The sequence below is a fragment of the Molothrus ater genome, chromosome 4, assembly GCF_012460135.2.
Source record: "Molothrus ater isolate BHLD 08-10-18 breed brown headed cowbird chromosome 4, BPBGC_Mater_1.1, whole genome shotgun sequence".
Classification (NCBI taxonomy): Eukaryota; Metazoa; Chordata; class Aves; order Passeriformes; family Icteridae; genus Molothrus; species Molothrus ater.
This window is the reverse complement of record NC_050481.2, coordinates 67,387,185-67,404,704: the sequence shown is the minus strand read 5'-3', so window position 1 is coordinate 67,404,704 and position 17,520 is coordinate 67,387,185.

Here is a 17,520-nt window from a genome sequence, read left to right as displayed (position 1 = left end):
GAGGGACAGACACTGATCTCTGCTCTGTGGTGACAGGGACAGGAGCCAGGGAATGGCCTGAAGCTGTGTCAGGGGAGGTTTGTGTGGGATATCAGGAAAAGGTTCTGCCCCCAGAGGGTGGCTGGGCACTGAGCAGGCTCCCCAGGGCAGTGGTCACAGCACCAGCCTGGCAGAGCTCAGGGGGTGTCTGGACAATGCTCTGGGGCACAGGGGGTGACTCCTGGGGATGGGGCTGTGCAGGGCCAGCAGCTGGACTGGATGATCCTTGGGAGTCCCCTCTAACTCAGCTTGTTCTGTGATTCCGTGACTCCATCGCCTCACAGGATCACAGGATGGGTCAGGTTGGGAGGAGCCACTGTGTGTTACCTGATTCAAGCCATGCCATCAACTGCCTCGAGAAACATTACTGTAACCAGTCCAAATAATTGTGTATTTCTGGGCATAGATGGGGTGGGGAGGGCTATGGGAGTGGTTGAGAAAAGAGACAAAGTATTGCTTCAGAGCAAAAATAAACAAGCAAGTCATACTCTGATTTCTTTCTGATTTATTAATTAATTGTGTCCCTAAAACTGAGGTTGGAAGGAGGCTGTAATGAATGAAGCATCCAAATGTTAAGCTTCTCATGAAGTATCTATCCCCTTAGGAGGACACACACACTGATTTTATAAGGAACCCCCTCACTACTAAAAGATTTATACCTGGATCCGTTTCCAAATCAATTTTTCCTTGAGGCTTTCACTAAGAGTCTTGTGGAGATTATAGAATTTGAGTTAGCTGCCGATTGCATTCTGTATACAGGAACATTTCACTTTTTTAGTGTTTTTAATAGGATCATATAAAATGAGGTAGGGGTTGTTGGTTTGATGGCTTGTTTTTTTAAACCTCAGTAGCAGAAACATCTCTTCAGTCCTTTGCATTCAAAACCTTACTGTGTATAGAGTCTTGATTCTGTAATTAACATTAATGCAAGGCATCATCACTCTAACTCTTAAAGTTTCAGGGTATAGAAACAAGCTGTACAATATCTAATTAGCCTGACATACATGGATTGAGGAAAAGTAAACTTATTTTCAATTTTTTTAATGCAGTGGTTTGGTTCCTGTCAGAGAACACTCTGTCCCAACAACATTAATTTTGCTGATTTATTCAACTGCCTAGAAAGCACCCATTCAGCCCAGGGAGAAACAATACAGCAATTATCAACACTCAGGTAGCAGTGACAGGGGCTGCCTCACAAAGCTCAGGTCTGACCCAGTTCTAGTGGCCCAAGGACTGCTCACTGTCCTGGGACTGCAGCCCTTCATGCCACAAACATTGTGGTGAGCTTCCCACCAGGCAGAAATCCTTTGGGATAATCTTGTTGCCCAAAAAGCTGTGAATTCCCCATCCCTGGAAGTGTTTGAGACCTGACCTGATGGGGTTCTGAGCAGCCTGGCCTAGTGGGAGGTGTCCCCACTTATGGCAGGGGGTAGGACCTAGGGTGGTTTTTAATGTCCCTTCCAACCCAAACCATTCTGTAACTGTGTGGCAGGAGTCACACACTTGATCCATCAATAAACTCAGACTAAAAAACTAAAAGCTCCAGATTAAAAAACTTCAGGTTGTGTTCAGCCTGGCATCTGTACAAACTGCACAGTTGGTACAGCCACAAAATGGACTTTGTGGGCAGGTATTTAACAGCATCAAAAACACCCCTGATTTCCCATTCAGAATCTGAAGCAGGTTTGTCTCCTGCTGTTCCTGGCCAGAGCTAAAAGACATCCCATTGACCAATGCAGGTTCCAATAGGGAGGGTTTAGCAGGAAGGCCATCCTTGGAGGGGAAACCTGTATTTAGGGAATTGCTAAACCAGGGACAAGTTCTTGAGCTGGTTTAGCCCTTACTCACCTCAGTGATGACTCTGGACCTACCTTTCTGGCATCAGCTGATGTCTGATTGCTGTCTGATGTCTGATCTGATGTCTGGTCTTACCCTCAATAAAACAGCCCAGCAGCCTGAAATCCTCATGAGTCTTGTTAGTTGTAGTGGCATCATCACCTCCTATCACTGGAGCCTAGGGATGTGCAAATAAATTGATCATTCCCCACCATCTCCCTGGAATCAAGGCAGGAACCCAAATGTGAAACTAAACCTGGCCTCACGTTCCAGCAGCTAAGGGAAGATGCCCCTTCTAAAAACAGACAAGTTTATGGGTTTCTATAATTTAATTTATAGGCTGTAAGTAAAAACAATCCCAGCATCTCAGCCCTGGGAAAGTGACTGGGAGGAGCTGGACCACTGCTCTCCTTTCCTTTGAAAAGAGCACAGAGAAATTCAGAGCTGAGGATTCCCTCTGGAGGGATTAGCCACACTTGTGCTTTAACCTGCTTTATTTTTAACCTGCAGCCTATGGTTTTCAGTAACAGAGCTATGGCTGAGAGCATCTGCTGAGGAATTAGTTAGAAATTAACTTTGCTGGGACTTCTGTAACTCCAGAGAGCAGAGATAAAGACCAGTGAAGAGTTACAGCAGGGAGGGTGAAGGTGGAGCAAGAAAAGGATCATCCAGCTTGCTCTTTTTCTGTGCAGTCCCCATTATGCTTTCAGCAAACAAATTCTATATTTTGCTTCTGAAAAATCCTGCAAACTTTTGTGCTACTATTGGTATAGTTACTTTGGGGGGCTCAGTATTATTAATGCCAAATGAAAATAAAGAAGCACACAAATACTACCCTTGTCCCCTAAGCTGTGGCTTGCTATTTCTAAAAAGGCTGACATTTCTACAGTGCTTCACAAACAGGAGATCAGATTTCAGCTTGGCACCAACTGTGGTCACAACATCAACATTGGAAACACTGGGAAGTCCCAAGGATGGACACCTGCAGCCTGCCAGCCCCAAAATGATCCTTTCAGGTCCATCATGGCTTGGATTTCTCCTGGAAGGAAGATGCTGCCAAAGACCTGTGATGATCTTCATCTAAATAGTGGTTTTTTTTATCTTCATCTAAATAGTGGGGTTTTTTATCTTCATCTAAATAGTGTTTTTTTTTTTCCTTTGCTCTGTGATTTGAACCAAGTCTGGCTCTGTCACATATCAGGGGTTTATCAGAGCTTACTCATTTTATTCAGTAAATTTTGCCAGAAATGCTTCAGCAGCTCCAGGTCTTAGAGAAAAGCTTGACATTTGATGGGTTTTTGTAGCAGTTCACTGGGCTGCAGCCATTCACCTTCCACTGCCTTTGTCCCTGCTGGAGACAGGGCAGCCAAGCACAGTGATCTGGTTTATTGAAAACAGGGGTGTCAGACCTGGGGCTGCCCCACAGAGCTGGGAAAGGTCACATCCTGCAGAGCTGCACTTCCAGATCATCAGGTTGCACTGCTGGTAACAAGGAGTGAAGCAGACCAGAAGATGGGAGGGGTTCACAAAGGGAAAACAGCAGACTGGGACAAATTCTGTTCTCAGAGACCCTGCATGGGGTTTTCCTGGTGTTGGAGCAGGATACAGGATCCTGCAAAGCCTCTGCCATACTGGAAGAAGCAGGAGCAAAATGGGCTGCAAGTTCCTTGAAATGCATATGCCAGAAAAGCCTCTGGCCATGGCTTGTCCCCCTGCTGTCAGGAATTGAGTTTGGCTGTTAATTATTTCATAGAATCATGGAATGGTTTGAGTTGTAAGGGACCTTGAAGACCATTTCATTCCAATCCTCATTCTTTGCCCTGAAAAAGACTCCACCAAAAACCAATTAATCCCTGTGTGATTCTTCTTCTTCCGCGTGATCCCTTCTTCCCTGGAGGCCACATTGGTTTTTCAGGTTTCAGGATTGTAGGGTGCATCTCAGCAGGAGTTGAGCTGAAAGCTGATAAAACCCTGACATCTAAGGGCCAGAAGTGCAGCAGTGGAAATCAGAACATTCCTTTTGACCTCAGCATCCCTGAAATGCTGTGGTTCAAGTGTCTGTACATAATTAGTCATGGAGCATTGATTTTTTTTTTTTACTCCTGTGGGGTTTAAGAAACAATTCTGAACATCAGCGTCAGAAAATAAAAGAGGGGTGAGGACTGGGAGCACCCAAAAGCCACAGCCAAGAGGAAGGTCTCAACCTGACTAAATGTAGCACAGCCTACAAGAGATCAGGTCTGGTCTGATCTGGTCTGGTCTGGTCTGGTCTGGTCTGGTGTGCCCAGAAGTCACAAACACATGGAACAATGTGTTCACCTTCACCAGGGAGCGCAGTAAATCCAGCTCCATCCCTTTTGCCCTGTTCCCCCATCATTGTCATCAGCTATTTCCTTGGGAGATTGGTTGGGCCACTGCAGGACGACTGGGCAGGGCAGGGCAGGGTTCTGGGGTCCTGCAGCAGGAACTGGTGGCTTTTCTTATCCCCAGGTGACAAACTTGTCCCTCCAGCAGTCTCCTGGGGCTATTCCCTTAGTTCCAGTGATGTTCACCCACCTCTCCTGGAGACACATGCACAAAAGCACAGAGAGAAGCTCAGCTGCAGCTCCCATTTAATTCTGCATCGCAGAGCCACAGAATGCTTTGGGTTGGAAGGAACATTTAAAGGCCCTCTAAGCCAATTCCCTGTCATGAGCAGGGATATCTTGCACTAGACCAAGTTCCTCAGAGCCCTGCCCAATCTGAATATATGTTAGCACCTTAAGAAATACTGAGCTGACAAATTACATTTTTACTCCCTTTTTGGATGCCATCAGCTCATTTTCAGTGGTCAGACAGGTCGTGTGCAGTCTGGAAATCCCAGAGCTGGCCACAGCAGCTTCACAAACACATCTTTGGAATTTTTTGCACTAAAATTGCTTTTCTTTTCAGGCACTGTGGGATTGATGAAAAGTAGAAGTTCTCTAAAGTCCACCATTTCTCTGGAGGCTTAACAGCCCCAGAATAAAATATGAATATAGGTTTATTCCATGGCAGGATTTATCTTGAACCTAAAGAAAAAAATATATTTGCTCTAATTTCTTGTTACACTGAAGCCAGCTTTGTCCTTGCAAAAGTAACTGACAACATTAAAAGAACGCAGATGTTTTCTAAAGGGAAGACTTTTATTTCAGGTTTTTAATTTTGCAGAAATTGCAGAAATTTTGCTGACACAGCAATGTCAGTGTGCAAAGTTCTGCAGGACCAAGTTAATGTTCCACTGAAATCCTTTGATCAGGACTAGTTCTTGAATGTCTACAAAAAGTATACAAATGTCTAAACTAAATCCACAGGGGCTAATCCTCATTTCATATCCTTGCAGTTAAAGTTGGAGCAGCAGTGGTGAAGGCACTGCTGTGGCAGCACTTGAGACCTTTGTGAGATCCCTCTGGCTATATCCTTTAAAGCACAAAATCAGTTTCACTCAGTATATATATATTTCATTTTAAATATTATTTAATATATATTTTTCATTGGCCAGAGAAGCTGAGGCTGCCCCATCCTAGAATTATTCAAGGACAAGGCCCTGACCAGCCTGGTTTAGTGGAAGGTGTCCCTGCCCTTGGCAGGGGTTAGAACAAGGTGATCTTTAAGGTCCCTTCCAACCCAAACCACTCCACGATGCCCGGATTTTTCCGTGCATTGTAACAGCCACAAACACCACTAGATGTCACAGCTGCTTCACTGTTTGACTGCTCCCTCCTGAGCAGCCTCGGCTGAAGAACAACTTTCGCAGGTTTAACTGAGGAGCAAAATACGAAGACAACTAAGCAAAACCAAGGTTTTGTCCTCAGAAAGTGCAGGGTGATATAGGACACACTTTTCTTGAGGGAAAAAAAAAAATCACGTGTTTCTCAAATCCTCTGATTTGGGGCACAAAAAGGCTTTGCAGTTTGTTCAGTATGAAGGAAATTCGTGTGCAGGACCACCCTGACCCTTTGAAACTACAGCAGAAAGCTGTGGAGAAGCTGATGTGGGACACAAACAACTGTGCTGGAGACAGGAAAGCAAAGTGACCACAGGATATTATTTTTGTCTTTATTCTGATAATTTCAGTGCTGGCAGTGACTTTCCTGCTCCTTCCCTGGGTACAGCATATGGCATTTGTGTTGTCACTGTGGCTGATGATGCTTGATGGTCCTGGAACACACAAGCAGCCACCCACCTCCTCCTACTGAAATAGTGAAGAAATAGCAAAAACATCAACTGAACTTAATCAGGCCAAACTCAAGGTGTTTTCTGTTGCAGGAGCTAATTTTAGATGCCAAACTGCCACAGAGGCTGGCTCTATCTCTGCCCTATTTTAGCAGCTCATGGCAGAAAGGCAAATGATTGGAAGGTGAAGGAGCAAGCACGGTTGCTTCAGCCCATGTGAAGGTCAGGGAAGAATATTCCTTCTCTGTTCCCAAGGCAATCTGATTTCTGTCTCTGCTGGTGTCAGCCATAGGAACCTGCTCATCCTCAGGTCTTGGCACTGAGGTTGCCACAGAACTAAAATACACTGTTTTCAGGGGGGAGGTTCAGACTCATTATCTCCCACAGGTTTTTTGAGAATTTTTCTCCCTCCCCTAAACACACTGTAGTCAGTGCACCAGCCTGTGCCATCATTGTGTGCATGAAAATAATAGCAAAGCTGAAGATAATTAATTCATTTATTCACTCTCTCATGACCAGTAATTGCTCCTGTGGATTTCTTTTTCACTCCAGTGACAACAATTATTGCAAACAAAACCAAAACTGAATTCCTGTGAAATTGCTGTTAAAGCATCCCCTGAGGGTGAAAAAACAAAACAAACAAAAAAAAACCAAAAAAAAAAAAAAAAAAAGAAAAAAACAAACAAAACCCAAAAACACCAAACTTAAAACCAATAAAAAAGTAAAAGAAAAAGAAAGCAAAAGTGATTGTCAGAACAACAGCACCTTACTTATAAGAAGCAGTATCTTGGTGGGAGTGTTCTCACTGTGCTGAATTGTGAAAAAACTTTGTGAGGGGAAGAGAAAGGACAGACACTGATCTCTGCTCTGTGGTGACAGTGACAGGAGCCAGGGAATGGCCTGAAGCTGTGTCAGGGGAGGTTTGTGTGGGATATCAGGAAAAGGTTCTGCCCCCAGAGGGTGGCTGGGCACTGAGCAGGCTCCCCAGGGCAGTGGTCACAGCACCAGCCTGGCAGAGCTCAGGGGGTGTCTGGACAATGCTCTGGGGCACAGGGGGTGACTCCTGGGGATGGGGCTGTGCAGGGCCAGCAGCTGGACTGGATGATCCTTGGGAGTCCCTTCCAGCTCAGCTTGTTCTGTGATTCTGTGAAGAACCTAGTTTAACTTCAATCCTAAAATGGACATGAAATGGCAAAGTCCAGGAACTTCAGCTAAATTAGTTCATATCCCAACTGTCCTTCTCTAAAAGCTGAGTGCATTTAATGGAAAAACAGATTTAAAATCCCACAGAAAATCAATGGCACTTTTACCCTGAGTGAGCTTTGAGTCAGACCTGCAGTGGGTTTCAGAGGAACCCACTGGATGTGCTCCCATCTCTCTGGGAGATGTCCCATCACAGGGCTTTGGAAGCACAGGCAGGAGCCTGCTTTTTCTCAGCTCACTGGGGTTTCTGCTTGGCTACACCACTTCAGTGGGTGCCACAGGGGAGTGTTAGCTGTCTGCTCTCACACTCCACTGAAACACCCAGGCACATTCACCCACAAACTGAAATATTTGCAGTGTTTAAATTCACCGGGACTATTGACAGGTTTAGAATGAGACAAACCCAGGTCCTGTAGGAGACCACAGTGAAGCACCACTCATCAAACACACCTGTGTGTGACAAAATATGATTTTTATTAGATTTACCTGTGAGAAATATTTGAAAGGTGAGGTTTTAAATGGCTGATTCTGGCTGTGCTTCCTCCACGTTGGGGTGGACCACAGAGCAGGGGTGGACCATGGGTTAGGACCCACATCTCTCCACTGTAAGAGGAACCTAGAGTGGCACAAAGGTGTCTGAACTGCCTCAGGCCTGGGCAGAGGGTTCCCAGCCTCTCTACATTCACCTAATTTGCATGACTTGCCCATCACAAGATTAATTATTACAGTGGCTTTAGTCAAATTCCTCTTCCTCACTTTAAAGCAATGCTTTGTCCATCTTATTCAGATGTAGCCTAAAACCAACTGAGGCCAGTGAGTCTGTTCAAGCTGACAGGCTTTGCTAAATGAACTTCTCTGCTGGACTCAGTGGTGCTTTCTTTTGAGATGACACCAAACCACAGCTCTCCCAAGCCTGGTGCCAACTCCTTTTGTGACTGCAGGGAAGATAAACTTGGCCCACAATTTGCCTGGGAGAAAAGAGGGGAGAAAAGGGTGGTTGAGAATAAATATTTTCAACCACCCCCCATCCTCAATATGTGGCCCAGCTTTTTTTAAATCAATCTAACAAATCCTAGATGAAAACATTAATCATAGCTATAGATATAGATATAGATGATATATAGATATAGAGATAGATACAGATATAGATGATATAGATAGATTAGGTGTAGATGTAGATGTAGATGTAGATATAGATATAGATATATATAGCTGATATAGATAAATTAGATGTAGATATAGACTAGATATAGATGTAGATATATAGATATAGATAGATATAGATAGATGTAGATATAGATAGATATGGATATAGATATTGATATGGATATAGATATAGATTAGATGTAGATGTAGATATAGATGTAGATGATATAGATAGATTAGATGTAGATGTAGATATAGATATAGATATAGATATAGAGATTAGATATAGATATAGATAGATATAGATGATATAGATAGATTAGATGTAGATATGGATAGATATGGATATAGATATAGATATAGATATAGATATAGATATAGAGATATATATAGATATAGCTGATATAGATAGATTAGATATAGATATAGATAGATATAGATGTATAGATAGATATATATAGATGATAGATATAGAGATAGATAGATAGATAGATAGATAGATAGATAGATAGATAGATAGATAGACAGACAGATAGATAGATATAAATAGATATAGCCCCTCCTCTGCCCCATGTCAGCCTGGGAAGCACCCTGTGAGACCCAGGGAGACTTCCTCCCTTTGGTGAACTTCCCAAGCTGTGCCCATCAGACCAGCCCATCCTCAGGGCATGGAGCTGGATCAGAGATGCCCCAGTGATCATCCTCAAGACACCAAAGGTTCCTCATGTGTTTTGCCTTGACTGTTTAGGCTGACTTCCCCAAGCATTGCTCATGTTTGTCTGGAGAGGCCTTGCCTTGTTTCCAGAAAAACAGGATGGTTTCAAACCATCTGTTTATCAGCAGGGGTGACAGCTACTATTGCCAGGTGAAAACTGAGATGCTCATCTCTTTTGTCTTCTTGGAACTGTATTGAAAAACAAACAGCCCCATGGCTGGTCAGGTTTGGTCACAGCCCAGAAATTCTCTTTAGCAACCTGGCTGCTAGCACCTGAGTGTGTTAAATCAGACCTCTGTGGGTGCTGAAGGCAATGACAGGGCTGATATTGGATGTAGGGGGTGACTGGCAAACAGCCTCATCCCCAGCACAGCCACTGTCACCATCTCTGTGATGAGGAGATAAACAACATAAATTTGAGTGTTTTGGCTTCATCTCACTCTCCAAAAATCACCTGTTATGTTTCTGCAGTGACCTGGCTGGTTCCCAGAAAGCATCCCCCACTCCCATACATTTCCATGGAATTTTTCAGCACATTAATCTCCATATCCTCCCCCTGATCACACCTCTGCACAGAACAAGCTCAGTGAATGTGTTCCATCAGGGATCCTTCTGCGAAACACCTGGATTTTTAAAACTGCATTTCACTCAATCTTTCAAAACATCTTTCCTCTCCATCTGGGAATCCATCTGCAGCTGACAGTGATTTCTGGTTCATCAGCTCCACCCACTTCACTGGAGCTGTTCCTGCTTGGTGTGGAGGTGAGGAACCCTCACCGTGGGTTGTCACCCTGTGATCAGAAACCTTTAACTAGATCATGTTTTCCTAGCAAGTAAGCAACAGCTTGGGCCAACATGAGGTACTCTGAATGCTTGAGCAGATCTGAAAAAAATCTCTCTACATCCTCCATGAATATTCTGAATCCAGGAAATTCTTGCAGCCATCCTTTCCACTTCTACACAGTCCTCCTAGAATCACATTTTCTGCTCTAAGCAATGCAACACTTTGCTAAAGTGTTAATGTAGTTCTCTGGTGTTGAGACTTGTAGGCAGGAGGGGATGTAGGTTGCTTTTGTCTGGGGTGGGCTGCCCCAGGAGGTGAGGGGTTCTGCCTAAAATAGATGGGGTGAATCCATTTTGTTCTTTCCATAAGGCTCCAGGTTTGTCCAAGCTCATGTAGCTTTTGAGTGGGAAGTTATGTGAGATAAATCCTATTACTGATGTGGGAAAAGTAGGAATAAGTTGTTCCTGGTCCTGCTCTATCCATCTGTTTGATCAGCAAAATGGGTGCAGAGATGGATCAATAGACAAATAAAGGAATTATAGCAGACAGCATTTGTCTGTGCTTGGCCAGCCATCTGGCTAAATAGCAATATTGATCCTGTAAATAATGACATCCCTGAAATACCTCACTTACTCCTCAAGCAATAAATACAGGCCTTAGGGTGTGAATTTCTCCAGTGAATTTTTCTTGGGGAAGGCAGCTATCCAACACAGAGTAACAGCAACATGTGGATTCTCTCTCTCACACTGGTTTTATCTTATCTATTTCTCTTAAATTAGTCAAATGAAGACTAGAAAGCATCAGGCTTTTTTTCTGCCTCATTTACTGAATATTTGGTAAAGAAAAAGCACCAGCTTTTTTTTCTGTCTCATTAACTGAATATTTGGTTTGGAGCTCCGAGTATTATTTATCAATAAAAGTTTGAGTTTTCTAAGCATTCATTGACCAAACAAAGCTTATTTTCCCCTTTGTAACCAAAATGTTCCCAAGCTGGATGACTGAAATAAGCTTCAAGAGCTCACATTAGGCACTTGGTGACTGCACCACTTTTAGGCAGCTGAGTGGGAGAGCTGAGTTAAAACACAGAACACCTCTAGGAATGATCCCCTATGTGAGCTGCCCCCATCAAGGCTTGGAGAGAAAAAAGGCCCAAGGCCAAGTCAGTCCTGATCCAGAGGGATCAGGAGTCCAGAGGGAGGGTCTGGTGGGATCAGACCAGCCAGGGGCTTGGAGGGGAGAGCAGGGCTGTCCTGTGCTGGGCACAGCTAGCTCTGGGGGGTTCTGTGGTTGCTGGGGTGTCCCTTTTGTGACAGTGTCCTTTGTGTCCCTTGGTGACAGAGGCATGTTCCAGGGCTCCTTGTGACATAGGGGCCCTGCTGTGCCCAGAGGCCACTGTGACCTCTGGGGGTTTTTTGGGCGCAGAGGCCTGGTGTGCCACTGTCCCAGAGCACCTTTCTCAGGAGGCAGCAGCGGCCTGAGAACCTCTGCAGGACAGCATGACAGACACACCCAACCGGGAGAAGGTGAATCCCAAATCCTTGCCCACCCAGGGGCTGCTGAGCCTGAAGAGGTGAAGGATGAGCAGTGGGGCAGGATGGAGAGGCTGGTGGTGGCACAAGGCTGAGCTGGAGCTGTGCCAAGACAGCCCCCTCCACGCCATGCCTCCTCTGTCCCACAGATGAACTTCAGGCGGCCCCAGAACGAGCAGCGCTGCCCAAATGCCCCTCCTGAGGCAGCAGAGGCAGCAGCCCTGGGCGAGCAGGTGTCCTCAGCAGGGGCACAGAGCCACGTCCCACCCCTGCAGAGCCCCTGCTCTCCCCCAGGCCCCTCATCTGCCCAGGGGACAGCCCCGACCCTCAGCGGGCCTGGGTCAGCGCTGGAAGCGCCAGAGCTTGGGGAAGGGTCCTGGTCCAGCGAGGAGGAGCAGAGGGAAATCTGCCATCCCCTCCAGCCGTGCCCAGGGGGAAACTACGTGGAGCGAGAGCTTTCCCAAGGGGAAGTCAGCAGAACCCCCAAGCCATCCCAGGGGGAAAACAACAGCAGCAGAACATCCCCGCAGGAAAACTGGCGCCGGATCACAATCAGGACGGTGTGGGTCAACCCCGACTATCCGGAGCTCCTGCGGGACTCTCTCCAGGAGGAGGGGGCCACTCCTTCTGCCTCCGACGAGCAGCTGCCAGCAGCAGGGACACAGAGCCCCGGCCCCGCCAGCCCCTGCTGCTCTCCCTGCTCCTCCCGGAGCCAGCTGGCAGCCCAGAGCCTCGGGGAGCTGCGGGCCGTGCACAGGCAGCCCTCCCGGCGGGCTCTGCAGGCTCTGTGCACCCTGCTCTGGTGCTCCTGCATGGAGCTGCAGCTGGATGATTAGTGCCCACTGCCAGATTCAAATCAGTTCGCTTGGGATACTTCAGTGGTCAATAAATTTTTTTTAATCTTTGCAAAGGGCTCTGGAGAATTGTCACTGTCTGTGGGATTCACACCTGAGAGAAGCAGTGAGAGAAGCAGAGAAAAGAATGATCAAAACAATTCTTATCTCATTCGCTGCTCCTGTGTTGTGCCAAAGTGGAATGCAATATGGAGATTGTTTACCCAAAGTGATGGTGTTTTTTTTCCTTGGCCTGTCAGGGCCAAGCACGTGTCCAAGCTGTCTGTCAGCAGACAGTCACAAGATTCTGTGCAGTTGAGTTGAGTTGGGTGCTTTGTGCAGATTCAGTTTAGATGTAATGTAATATAGTGTAATATAATGTAGAATAATATAGTATAATAAAGTAATTAATTAGCCTTCTGATAATATGGAGTCCTCCTCATCATTTCTCCCTGCCACGGGGGCCACCTTGTTTACTATAATTGTCCCTGGTTACTGCACAGAGACTCAAAGCACCCAACACCTTCCCTGCAGGAGGACATGCCAATAGAAGATGCTGATTTGCCAGCAGTGCTCAGTGAGCCACCTCAGGACCCAGATGGGTTCCAGCAGCACCAGAGATTTGAAAATCAGTGTTTTCATGGTCGTTGTGGCCAAGACAGCCACCTGTCACCCCCTCACCCACGAGAGCCTCTCTGGGAACAAGCAGCAAAGCACAGAGGGCACCTCTCCACATTACCTCCCTGAGATCCTCTGCCAAGAAGTTCTCATCCAGGTGTCTTGGGGCTCTCCTGGACCTCTCTTTTCCCAGTTAACATCTGCCCAGTGGAATTGCCCCACAAGGACATGGGTGGTTGGGTTGGCAGTGTCCTGAGAGTCCTTAAAGAGTAATTCCAATATGCCATGTCCTGGCTGGAACAATAATGAACAACATCCTCTGACTGGTGTCCAGAATTCTGAGCACTTGAAGTGAAAAAAAAGTCACTTGAGATAAAGGAGCTTGGATGAAATATTCCCTGCTGACCTGGAAAATGGGAGATGTAATCAACTTTACTTTCAGTTCACTGTCTCTAGAACATCCATGATTTTTAAGGCTCAGGTATTAGATTTACTCCAGGGAAAAAAAATCCCAGCTAAGTAACCAGATGGGTTTTCCCCTTCACAACTTGACACAGGCCAAACTCATCTGTGGAGAGGGAACATGGAACTGTGCCTGCCTGGGAGCTTAAAAATATGTCCATCTGATTTTCAGGAAAAAAAGAATCCTACCTTTTTTATCCTTTATACATGAACCAAAAGTGGTTAAGTTGAAAAACAGAAAAGGCAAGAAATTGCCCAGGCAGGATGGATGAAATGACACTGAACCTCTGAGTAATGTTTAGATGTGATTATGACTGTCACATGTGGCAAAACCTCCAGCTCTACAATCCAGTGAGCAGAGAAGATTTTTCTAATGATTCTACAGCTGAGGGTGTTCAATCTGCTGCAAGATTTTTGCTGATTTGCTTTAAAAGTGATAAAAGCTCTTGGCCAGCCTTGCTGGTGCTGAGGCCACGATGTTGGTGAGGCAGAGCATCCCAGGAACTGGAAATGAAGCCCACTGGGCATTTGTGGGCATCAGAGATATGAATCACAACAAAGCAAGTCCTTGAGCAGCTTCCAAGGATCAGATGAGGGAGCAGCAATGGCCTTGGGCTGCTGGGGAGCCTCTGGAAGGAGGCTGGGAAAGGCTGTGGACAGGCAGGGCTATCACAGCAGCACCTGCACAGGAAAAACACAGAGCCTGAGCAGAAACCCCCAGTGTAGCCCCCAAACCCCAGCCAGGGTCAGCATGTGCTGCTTGAGCTCTCAAATAAGGATGAAAGAAACATTTCGTAATTGAAATGAAAAACCATAGCCCACAGCTGACCTGCAGAGAAACCTGCAAGTACCCTTGTCCAAAAAGTGGTGGTCTGTGGCAAAGAGGCTGAGTTTTCCCAAAGTGCTCATATGCAGTGGATCATACCCCAAAAACCCTCTCAGGAGAAAGTGTGATTATCTGCTTGCTCTTCAATTAGACAAGGTTTTGGTGCATTACTTATGAGCTGTTGGATTCGACTCTTCACTCTTCCAATCCTCACTAAATTACCTATAAAAGTCAAGGAAAGAATTATAATCTCCTCTTCAAAAAATAATACTCATTTAAGAGTTAAAGGGAGACAGGACTTTCTTTTTTCTCCTGCAATAAATTAAGACAGTAAGAAAAGCATCCCAGTGTACCATCTAGATTTACAGCAGGGTTTTTCAATTTCATTTGTCATTGCCAAATACATTACATTGGGATTAAACTGTACAGGTTATTAAATACTGATTACAAGAAGCCAGCATGCTGTGGCAGGCAAATAAAACTTGCAAGTTACTGAAATTAAGGCTTTGAAAATGTTTTAAGGGAATTAATGTTTAATTAGAGATTTTGATCTATAAGGCATTCTAGTAATAGCTTCAGTAGGAGATTACACAAACCTGTGAGACATTTATAAGTAGAAAGGATACTTGATGTAGTATTTTCTTTAATTAATCCTGCACTGGAAGACCACCATGAGGGAATTTAGAGTTTGGTGTACAATAAAAAAGATCATTCCAGTCAGCAGGCACTTCAGCTTCTGTGGGGTTTTTTGCATGATCAAATTCATGTGCACATAATTTTAACAATACAGCATGAGATGAACTTTGAATTTAGTGTGATTAAGAATATTTCTAACTCTACATCCCCAAGGGAACTTGGATATTGACATGTTGGGAGGTTTACAGATCTGAGCTATTTGGCTTCATAGTCACTTTTTTTCTCCTGCTGAATTTCATCTTTCTGTTACTGACTTCCAGAAACAACATAAATCATCAAAAGCATTTTGCTTTCCAACATGATTGATGGTTTTATCTTTCACTCAGACATTCTTGTACAAAGTCTTCTCTTTCCAGTAAAAAAATAGTTTATGTTATTTCCTGTAGTCAAACCCAGTGACTGATCCTTTACTGTTTTGCTCACTACATTTAATGTTGATGGTCTGACATGACTTTCACAAGGCTGGAAGTATCATTAAGGAAGTGTAAGAGGTGTTTGTGTTGGTAGGTGTAAAATTAGAAAAGTCTCATGCTCTGAAAAAAATTCCTGGTCCCAGCTGTCAATGTTATGGCAGTTACAGGGATGATAAAACTCCCATTAAAGTTCCTGGAAGGGGAAGTAAATAAACTTCACAAGTTTTCAGTACAAAAACCCAGCCATTTTAGGTCTTTAAGCTCATCTTTAATCTGAAATGCATCACCTTTGTACTGAGTGAAATAAAGCTGCAAAGACTTTTTGAGGATTTAAAAAGCTTGACAAATTGGAAAAATCACTTTGAAAATGAGAACATCTTTCCTTCTCCTCCTCCTTTCCAGGTGCAGCTGGACCACACACAGTGTCATTACACCATTTTTTTGTTAAATTCATACAGTTAAAAAATGGATCAGGCTTTATGTTTAAAATATATTAATACATATTACAGCTTACTAATATTCCTCACAGCTAATTTTTATCACTGGTTATGCTATGCTGATTTTCTCCTCATCACTTGAGCTGTAATTGTTTGGTTTAATACCCAGGGCACACATCCTCTATGCTGCGTAATTAATTATTTTCACCTTTTTGTGTCACATTTCTCAGATCAGTAATTATGTCAGATCATAAACCCCATCCTACACTGACTATAATAACTTGACAAATAGTAATACTTTCTATATAACATGGAATAAGGTGAGTTGTTTAACAAAACACATAATTTCTTTCTAGTTAGTTTAATTAATTTATCTTAATTATTTAACCTATTAACCACAGGTTAATTAAATTGAATCTGATGCACTCTCTTACTATATTTATATTGCTTTTTTTTTTTTCCTGAATGGGACTAGTGTTTCATTACCTCTGTTGCTCATTAATTTTAGTGCTGCTGTTGCTCTTTCTTGAAACGTTTGTTTCCTCCAGGGCCAAGTTAATCCATAATTCAGAGCTAATGGTAAATCTCCCTGCATTACCCACCATGCACAACCCAAAAGGCAACAGGAGGGGGCTGGATCACATCAGGTAACAGAACCCACTGCAGGAATACACCCTAAATAGCCACCACCAGCCTGCCTTGGGTGTAAAAGGACACCTCCTTCCACCTGCTTTTGATGGCCATTTTTATCCCAATGCCATCTTCTAAAAATATATCCTTGCTTTTCTTCCCAGGGTGCAAGGGAGCAGGGTGGGAGAGAAGTGGCAGCCTGTTTCTAAAGGCTTCTGAAGGCTCTTTTGAGGAGCACCTTGAAAAACCAAAGCCCAGAGCAAATGCCCCAGTGAAACCAGCCAAGGTGGTAAAATCAAATCCAGCAAACTCAGGTGCAGGAGTTCTCAGGAGCAGCTGCACTGCCTCTGCCCAAGGAAGTGAGAGGGAGCTGCAGTGCCTGCCCTCAGCTGGAGATCCACCACAGCTTGCTCATCTATGAACTGTTACCTCTCCAAAAACATATGTAATAATGGTGATAGCCTGGAAAAGCAAGGACCAGGGACTAGAAACACCTCTGCTGCCTGTACACTTCACTTTCTTCTAGCAGGCTTGTGGCAAAGCAGCTGAGCATCCGTATAAGCAGGCTGTGCTGGTGACAGGGCAGATCCAGGACACAAAGCCACCCCAGGAGGGGATGGACTCCTGCACCACACCTGGATGTGCTGGCAGATGAAGATGAGGATGGTCATGACAGATGAGGGAGCCTGGCAGCCTCCAAGGGAAAGAACATGACCATTCCCAAAAGCCCCTTAAGTCAAACCCCATCTACTGACTCTGCAAATGTCAGCTGGGGGAGCTTGCACAAGGATTCAGACACTGAATTTTCCCCAGGGGTTTTAATTCCCCACAGACATTTTAATTCCAGCTGTGTAGTGCCCATAACCCACAGCCCAAGTCCCACCCCAGCAGGAGAATCTGCTGCAAAAGCCCCCACAGGATCCACCCCAGCACCCAGAGCAGCCCAAGAATCAGACCTGCCCATCTCCAGGCTATGGAGGCCCCTGCTAAGCACAAAGCTGAATGAGATCACAGCTGGTCCAGGGCCAGAAAGTAATGGTGCAGTAATGGGTTTATTGGCTTTTTGAGAAGGAGCTGTTTGATTTCAGGCAGAGGAGAGTCAACAGCAGCATCCACTCCTGCTAATCTCATTTCCAGCAGCACACTGAGTGAGAAGGCA